This window comes from Gorilla gorilla, chromosome 13 (genome assembly GCF_029281585.2).
Source record: "Gorilla gorilla gorilla isolate KB3781 chromosome 13, NHGRI_mGorGor1-v2.1_pri, whole genome shotgun sequence".
Classification (NCBI taxonomy): domain Eukaryota; kingdom Metazoa; phylum Chordata; class Mammalia; order Primates; family Hominidae; genus Gorilla; species Gorilla gorilla.
In genome coordinates, this window is record NC_073237.2 from 7,258,987 (window position 1) to 7,269,809 (window position 10,823).

Below are 10,823 nucleotides of genomic sequence, written 5' to 3' on the forward strand. Positions count from 1 at the left end.
TTCAATTCGAATCCATTCCATTCTACTCGGGTTGATTCCATTCCATTCCATTCCATTCCATTCCATTCCATTCCATTCCATTCCACTCGATTCCATTCCATTCCATTCCATTCCATTCCAATCCATTCCATTCTACTCGGGTGGATTCCATTCCATTCCATTCCATTCCATTCCATTCCATTCCATTCGGTTCCATTCCATTCCATTCCATTCCATTCCATTCCATTCCATTCCATTCCATTCCATTCCGTTCTAGTCGGGTTGATTCCATTCTATTCCATTCCATTCCATTCCATTCCATTCCATTCCATTCCATTCCATTCCATTCCATTCCATTCTATTACATTCCATTCTACTCCATTGAATTCCATTCCATTCCATTCTATTCCATTCCATTCCATTCCTTTCCATTCCATTTAGTTCTACTCGGGTTGATTCCATTCCATTCCTTTCCATTCCTTTCCATTCCATTCCATTCCATTCCATTCCATTCCATTACTTTCCATTCCATTCCATTCCAATCCATTCCATTCTACTCGGGTTGACTCCATTCCATTCCATTCCATTCCATTACATTCCATTATATTCCATTCTATTCCATTCGATTCCGTTCGATTCCATTCCATTCCATTCCATTCCATTCCATTCCATTCGATTCCATTCCATTCCATTCGATTCCATTCCATTCCATTCCATTCCATTCCATTCCATTCCAATTCATTCCATTCTACTCGGGTTGATTCCATTCCATTCCATTCCATTCCATTCCATTCCATTCATTTCTATTCCATTCCATTCCATTCCATTCCATTCCATTCCATTCCATTCCGTTCTACTCGGGTTGATTCCACTCCATTCCATTCCATTCCATTCCATTCCATTCCATTCCATTCCATTCCTTTCCATTCCAACCCATTCCGTTCTACTCGGGTTGATTCCATTCCATTCCATTCCATTCCATTCCATTCCATTCCATTCCATTCCATTCCATTCCATTCCATTCCATTCCATTCGATTCCATTCCATTCCATTCCATTCCATTCCATTTCATTCCAAACCATTCCATTCTACTCGGGTTCATCATTCCATTCCATTCCATTCCATTCCATTCCACTCGGGTTCATTCCATTCCATTCCATTCCATTCCATTCCATTCCATTCCGTTCTACTCAGGTTGTTTTCCATTCCATTCCATTCCATTCCATTCCATTCCATTCCATTCCATTCCATTCCATTCCATTCTATTCCATTCCGTTCTACTCGGCTTGAATCCATTGAGTTCCGTCCCGTTCCGTTCCGTCCCGACACGTCCCGTCCCTTCCCGTCCCGTCCCGTCCCGTCCCGTGCCGTTTTACTCGGGTTGATTCCTTTCCATTCCGTTCCGCTCGTTTCCGTTACGTTCCATTCCGTTCCACGCGGGTTGGTTCAATTCCATTCTATTCTATTCTATTCCTTTCCCTTCCATTCCATTCCATTCCATTCCATTGTACTCGGGTTGATTCCATGCCATTCCGTTCCGTTCCATTCCGTCCCATCCCGACCCGTCCCATCCCGTCCCGTCCCGTTCCATCCCGTTCCGTTCCACATGGGTTGATTCAATTCCTTTCGGTTACATTGAATTCCATTCCATTCCATTCTACTCGGATTGATTCCATTCCATTCCATTCCATTCCATTCCATTCCATTCCATTCCATTCCATTCCATTCCATTGCGTTCCATTCGATTCGATTCGATTCCATTCCATTCCATTCCATTCCAATCCATTCCATTCTACTTGGGTTGATTCCATTCCATTCCATTCCATTCCATTCGATTCCATTCCATTCCATTCCATTCCATTCCATTCCATTCCATTCTATTCCATTCCATTCCATTCGATTCCATTCTATTCCATTCGATTCCATTCCATTCCATTTCATTTTATTCCATTCCATTCCATTCCATTCTATTCCATTGAATTCCATTCCATTCCATTCCATTCCATTCCATTCCATTCCATTCCATTCCATTCCATTCCATTCCATTCCATTCCATTCCATTCCATTCCGTTCTACTCGGGTTGATTCCACTCCGTTCCATTCCATTCCATTCCATTCCATTCCATTCCATTCCATTCCATTCCACTCGGGTTGATCATTCCATTCCATTCCATTCCATTCCATTCCATTCCATTCCATTCCATTCCATTCCACTCGGGCTCATTCCATTCCATTCCATTCCATTCCATTCCATTCCATTCCATTCCATTCCATTCCGTTCTACTCTGGTTGATTTCCATTCCATTCCATTCCATTCCATTCCATTCCATTCCATTCCATTCCATTCCAGTCCATTCCATTCCATTCCATTCCATTCCTTTCCATTTACTCCATTCCGTTCTACTCGGGTCGATTCCATTGAGTTTGGTTCCGTTCCGTTCCGTCCCGTCCCGTCCCGTCCCGTCCCGTCCCGTGCCGTTTTACTCGGGTTGATTCCTTTCCATTCCGTTCCGCTCGTTTCCGTTACGTTCCATTCCGTTCCACACGGGTTGGTTCAATTCCATTCTATTCTATTCTATTCCTTTCCATTCCATTCCATTCCATTCCATTCCATTCTACTCGGGTTGATTCCATTCCATTCCATTCCATTCCATTCCATTCCATTCCATTCCATTCCATTCCATTCCATTCCATTCCATTCCTTTCCATTCCATTCCATTCCATTCCATTCCATTCCATTCCATTCCATTCCATTCCATTCCAATCTATTCCATTCTATTCCATTCGATTCCATTCCATTCCATTCCATTCCATTCCATTCCATTCCATTCCATTCCAATCCATTCCATTCTACTCGTGTTGATTCCATTCCATTCCATTCCATTCCATTCCATTCCATTCCATTCCATTCCATTCCATTCGATTCCATTCGATTCCATTTGATTCCATTCGATTCCATTCCATTACATTCCATTACATTCCATTCCATTCCATTCCATTCCATTCTTTTCCATTCCATTCCATTCCATTCCATTCCACTCCATTCCATTCCGTTCTATTCGGGTTGATTCCATTCCATTCCATTCCATTCCATTCCATTCCATTCCATTCCATTCCATTCCATTGCATTCCATTCGATTCCATTCGATTCCATTCCATTCCATTCCATTCCATTCCATTCCATTCCGTTCCACTCGGGTTGATTCCATTCTATTCCATTCCATTCCATTCGATTCCATTCGATATCATTCGATTCCATTCCATCCCTTTCCATTCCATTCCATTCCATTCCGTTCTACTCGGGTTGATTCCATTCCATTCCATTTCATTCCATTCCATTCCATTCCATTCCATTCGATTCCATTCGATTCCATTCCATTCCATTCCATTCCAATCCATTCCATTCTACTCGGGTTGATTCCATTCCATTCCATTCCATTCCATTCCATTCCATTCCATTCCACTCGATTCCATTCCATTCCATTCCATTCCATTCCAATCCATTCCATTCTACTCGGGTGGATTCCATTCCATTCCATTCCATTCCATTCCATTCCATTCCATTTGGTTCCATTCCATTCCATTCCATTCCATTCCATTCCATTCCACTCCATTCCGTTCTAGTCGGGTTGATTCCATTCTATTCCATTCCATTCCATTCCATTCCATTCCATTCCATTCCATTCCATTCTATTACATTCCATTCTACTCCATTGAATTCCATTCCATTCCATTCTATTCCATTCCATTCCATTCCTTTCCATTCCATTTAGTTCTACTCGGGTTGATTCCATTCCATTCCTTTCCATTCCTTTCCATTCCATTCCATTCCATTCCATTCCATTACTTTCCATTCCATTCCATTCTAATCCATTCCATTCTACTCGGGTTGACTCCATTCCATTCCATTCCATTCCACTACATTCCATTATATTACATTCCATTCCATTCGATTCCGTTCGATTCCATTCCATTCCATTCCATTCCATTCCATTCCATTCCATTCGATTCCATTCCATTCGATTCGATTCGATTCCATTCCATTCCATTCCATTCCATTCCATTCCAATCCATTCCATTCTACTCGGGTTGATTCCATTCCATTCCATTCCATTCCATTCCATTCCATTCCATTCCATTCATTTCTATTCCATTCCATTCCATTCCATTCCATTCCATTCCATTCCATTCCATTCCATTCCATTCCATTCCATTCCGTTCTACTCGGGTTGATTCCACTCCATTCCATTCCATTCCATTCCATTCCATTCCATTCCATTCCATTCCATTCCATTCCTTTCCATTCCAACCAATTCCGTTCTACTCGGGTTGATTCCATTCCATTCCATTCCATTCCATTCCATTCCATTCCATTCCATTCCATTTCATTCCAAACCATTCCATTCTACTCGGGTTCATCATTCCATTCCATTCCATTCCATTCCATTCCACTCGGGTTCATTCCATTCCATTCCATTCCATTCCATTCCATTCCATTCCGTTCTACTCAAGTTGATTTCCATTCCATTCCATTCCATTCCATTCCATTCCATTCCATTCCATTCCATTCCATTCCATTCCATTCCATTCTATTCCATTCCGTTCTACTCGGCTTGAATCCATTGAGTTCCGTTCCGTTCCGTTCTGTCCCGACACGTCCCGTCCCTTCCCGTCCCGTCCCGTGCCGTTTTACTCTGGTTGATTCCTTTCAATTCCGTTCCGCTCGTTTCCGTTACGTTCCATTCCGTTCCACGCGGGTTGGTTCAATTCCATTCTATTCTATTCTATTCCTTTCCCTTCCATTACATTCCATTCCATTCCATTCTACTCGGGTTGATTCCATGCCATTCCGTTCCGTTCCATTCCGTCCCATCCCGACCCGTCCCATCCCGTCCCGTCCCGTTCCATCCCGTTCCGTTCCACATGGGTTGATTCAATTCCTTTCGGTTACATTGAATTCCATTCCATTCCATTCTACTCGGATTGATTCCATTCCATTCCATTCCATTCCATTCCATTCCATTCCATTCCATTCCATTCCATTCCATTGCGTTCCATTCGATTCGATTCGATTCCATTCCATTCCATTCCATTCCAATCCATTCCATTCTACTTGGGTTGATTCCATTCCATTCCATTCCATTCCATTCGATTCCATTCCATTCCATTCCATTCCATTCCATTCCATTCCATTCCATTCCATTCCATTCCATTCCATTCCATTCCTTTCCATTCGATTCCATTCCATTCCATTCCTTTCCATTCCATTCCATTCCATTCCATTCCATTCCATTCCATTCCATTCCAATCTATTCCATTCCATTCCATTCGATTCCATTCCATTCCATTCCATTCCATTCCATTCCATTCCAATCCATTCCATTCTACTCGTGTTGATTCCATTCCATTCCATTCCATTCCATTCCATTCCATTCCGTTCTACGCGGGTTGATTCCATTCTATTCCATTCCATTCCATTCGATTCCATTCGATTCCATTCGATTCCATTCGATTCCGTTCCATTACATTCCATTCCATTCCATTCCATTCCATTCCATTCTTTTCCATTCCATTCCATTCCATTCCATTCCATTCCACTCCATTCCATTCCGTTCTATTCGGGTTGATTCCATTCCATTCCATTCCATTCCATTCCATTCCATTCCATTCCATTCCATTCCATTCCATTCCATTCCATTCCATTCCATTGCATTCCATTCGATTCCATTCGATTCCATTCCATTCCATTCCATTCCATTCCATTCCATTCCATTCTAATCCATTCCATTCCATTCCATTCCATTCTCTTCCATTCCATTCCATTCCGTTCCACTCGGGTTGATTCCATTCTATTCCATTCCATTCCATTCGATTCCATTCGATATCATTCGATTCCATTCCATCCCATTCCATTCCATTCCTTTCCATTCCGTTCTACTCGGGTTGATTCCATTCCATTCCATTTCATTCCATTCCATTCCATTCCATTCCATTCGATTCCATTCTATTCCATTCAATTCCATTCCATTCCATTTCATTTTATTCCATTCCATTCCATTCCATTCTATTCCATTGAATTCCATTCCATTCCATTCCATTCCATTCCATTCAGTTTCATTCCATTCCATTCCATTCCATTCCATTCCATTCCATTCCATTCGATTCAATTCCATTCCATTCCATTCCATTCCGTTGTACTCGGGTTGATTCCATTCTATTCCATTCCATTCCGTTCAATTCCATTCGATTCCATTCGATTCCATTCCATTCTATTCCATTGAATTCCATTCCATTCCATTCCATTCCATTCCATTCCATTCCATTCCATTCCATTCCATTCCATTCCATTCCGATCTACTCGTGTAGATTCCATTCCATTCCATTCCATTCCATTCCACTCCATTCCATTCGATTCCATTCGATTCCATTCCATTCCATTCCATTCCATTCCAATCCATTCCATTCTACTCGGGTTGATTCCATTCCATTCCATTCCATTCCATTCCATTCCATTCCATTCTATTCCATTCCATTCCATTCCATTGCATTCCATTCGATTCCATTCGATTCCATTCCATTCGATTCCATTCGAGATCATTCGATTCCATTCCATCCCATTCCATTCCATTCCATTCCATTCCGTTCTACTCGGGTTGATTCCATTCCATTCCATTTCATTCCATTCCATTCCATTCCATTCGATTCCATTCCATTCCATTCCATTCCAATCCATTGCATTCTACTCGGGTTGATTCCATTCCATTCCATTCCATTCCATTCCATTCCATTCTATTCCATTCCATTCCATTCGATTCCACTCGATTCCATTCCATTCTTTCCATTCCATTCCAATCCATTCCATTCTACTCGGGTGGATTCCATTCCATTCCATTCCTTTCCATTCCATTCCATTCCATTCCATTCCATTCCATTCGATTCCATTCGATTCCATTCCATTCCATTCCATTCCATTCCATTCCATTCCATTCCATTCCATTCCATTCCATTCCATTCCATTCCATTCCATTCTATTCCATTCCATTCCATTCCTTTCCATTCCATTTATTTATACTCGGGTTGATTCCATTCCATTCCATTCCATTCCATTCCATTCCATTCCATTCCATTCCATTCCATTGCATTCCATTCCATTCCATTACTTTCCATTCCATTCCATTCCAATCCATTCCATTCTACTCGGGTTGACTCCATTCCATTCCATTCCATTCCCTTCCATTCCATTCTATTCCATTGAATTCCATTCCATTCCATTCCATTCCATTCCATTCCATTCCATTCCATTCCATTCCGTTCTACTCTGATTGACTCCATTCCATTCCATTCCATTCCATTCCAGTCCATTCGATTCCATTCCAATCCATTCCATTCCATTGCATTCCATTCCATTCCATTCCATTCTACTCTGGTTGATTCCATTCCATTCCATTCCATTCCATTCCATTCCATTCGTCTCCATTCGATTCCATTCGATTCCATTCCATTCTATTCCATTGAATTCCATTCCATTCCATTCCATTCCATTCCATTCCATTCCATTCCATTCCATTCCATTCCATTCCATTCCATTCCATTCCGATCTACTCGGGTAGATTCCATTCCATTCCATTCCATTCCATTCCATTCCATTCCACTCCATTCCATTCGATTCCATTCCATTCCATTCCATTCCATTCCATTCCATTCCAATCCATTCCATTCTACTCGGGTTGATTCCATTCCATTCCATTCCATTCCATTCCATTCCATTCAATTCCATTTCATTCCATTCCATTGCATTCCATTCGATTCCATTCGATTCCATTCCATTCGATTCCATTCGAGATCATTCGATTCCATTCCATCTCATTCCATTCCATTCCATTCCATTCCGTTCTACTCGGGTTGATTCCATTCCATTCCATTTCATTCCATTCCATTCCATTCCATTCGATTCCATTCCATTCCATTCCATTCCAATATATTGCATTCTACTCGGGTTGATTCCATTCCATTCCATTCCATTCCATTCCATTCCATTCCATTCTATTCCATTCCATTCCATTCGATTCCACTCGATTCCATTCCATTCTTTCCATTCCATTCCAATCCATTCTTTTCTACTCGGGTGGATTCCATTCCATTCCATTCCTTTCCATTCCATTCCATTCCATTCCATTCCATTCCATTCCATTCCATTCCATTACATTCGATTCCATTCCATTCCATTCCATTCCATTCCATTCCATTCCATTCCATTCCATTCTATTCCATTCCATTCCATTCCTTTCCATTCCATTTATTTATACTCGGGTTGATTCCATTCCATTCCATTCCATTCCATTCCATTCCATTCCATTCCATTCCATTCAATTCCATTCCATTGCATTCCATTCCATTCCATTACTTTCCATTCCATTCCATTCCAATCCATTCCATTCTACTCGGGTTGACTCCATTCCATTCCATTCCATTCCATTCCTTTCCTTTCCATTATATTCCATTCCATTCCATTCGATTCCGTTCAATTCCATTCCATTCCATTCCATTCCATTCCATTCGATTCCATTCCATTCCATTCGATTCCATTCCATTCCATTCCATTCCATTCCATTCCATTCCAATCCATTCCATTCTACTCGGGTTGATTCCATTCCATTCCATTCCATTCCATTCCATTCCATTCCATTCCATTCCATTCCATTCCATTCCATTCCTTTCGATTCCATTCCATTCCATTAAATTCCATTCCATTCCATTCCATTCCATTCCATTCCATTCCATTCCATTCCATTCCATTCCGTTCTAGTCGGGTTGATTCCATTCTATTCCATTCCATTCCATTCCATTCCATTCCATTCCATTCCATTCCATTCCATTCTATTCCATTCCATTCTACTCCATTGAATTCCATTCCATTCCATTCCATTCCATTCCATTCCATTCCATTCCATTCCATTCCTTTCCATTCCATTTAGTTCTACTCGGGTTGATTCCATTCCATTCCATTCCATTCCATTCCATTCCATTCTATTCCATTCCATTCCATTACTTTCCATTACATTCCATTCCAATCCATTCCATTCTACTCGGGTTGACTCCATTCCATTCCATTCCATTCCATTCCATTCCATTATATTCCATTCTATTCCATTCGATTCCGTTCGATTCCATTCCATTCCATTCCATTCCATTCCATTCCATTCCATTCCATTCCATTCCATTCGATTCCATTCCATTCCATTCGATTCCATTCCATTCCATTCCATTCCATTCCATTCCATTCCAATCCATTCCATTCTACTCGGGTTGATTCCATTCCATTCCATTCCATTCCATTCCATTCCATTCCATTCCATTCCATTCCATTCCATTCCATTCCTTTCTATTCCATTCCATTCCATTCCATTCCATTCCATTCCATTCCATTCCATTCCATTCCATTCCGTTCTAATCGGTTTGATTCCACTCCATTCCATTCCATTCCATTCCATTCCATTCCATTCCATTCCATTCCTTTCCATTCCAACCCATTCCATTCTACTCGGGTTGATTCCATTTCATTCCATTCCATTCCATTCCATTCCATTCCATTCCATTCCATTCCATTCCATTCCATTCGATTCCATTCCATTCCATTTCATTCCAAACCATTCCATTCTACTCGGGTTCATCATTCCATTCCATTCCATTCCATTCCATTCCACTCGGGTTCTTTCCATTCCATTCCATTCCATTCCATTCCATTCCATTCCATTCCATTCCATTCCATTCCGTTCTACTCAGGTTGATTTCCACTCCATTCCATTCCATTCCATTCCATTCCATTCCATTCCATTCCATTCCATTCCATTCCATTCCATTCCATTCCATTCTATTCCATTCCGTTCTACTCGGCTTGAATCCATTGAGTTCCGTTCCGTTCCGTTCCGTCCCGACACGTCCCGTCCCGTCCCGTCCCGTCCCGTCCCATCCCGTCCCGTCCCGTCCCGTGCCGTTGTACTCGGGTTGATTCCATTCCACTCCGTTCCGTTCCTTTCCGTTCCGTTCCATTCAGTTCCACGCGGGTTGATTCAATTCCATTCTATTCTATTCCATTCCATTCCATTCCATTCCATTCCATTCCATTCCATTCCATTCTACTCGGGTTGATTCCATGCCGTTCCGTTCCGTTCCATTCCGTCCCATCCCGACGCGTCCCGTCCCGTCCCGTCCCGTCCCATTCCGTTCCGTTCTGATCGGGTTGATTCTGTTCCATTCCGTTCCGTTCCTTTCCGTTCCGTTCCATTCCGTTACACGCGGGTTGATTCAATTCCATTCTATTACATTGAATTCCATTCCATTCCATTCCATTCCAGTCCATTCCAATCCATTCCATTCTACTCGGGTTGATTCCACTCCATTCCATTCCATTCCATTCCATTCCATTCCATTCCATTGCATTCCATTCCAATACATTCCATTGCGTTCCATTCGATTCGATTCCATTCCTTTCCATTGCATTCCATTCCAATCCATTCCATTCTACTTGGGTTGATTCCATTCCATTCCATTCCATTCCATTCGATTCCATTCGATTCCACGCCATTCCATTTCATTCCATTCCATTCCATTCTATTCCATTCTGTTCTACTCGGGTTGATTCCACTCCATTCCATTCCATTCCATTCCATTCTATTCCATTCCATTCCATTCGATTCCATTCTATTCCATTCAATTCCATTCCATTCCATTTCATGTTATTCCATTCCATTCCATTCCATTCTATTCCATTGAATTCCATTCCATTCCATTCGATTCCATTCCATTCCATTCCATTCGATTCCATTCTATTCCATTCAATTCCA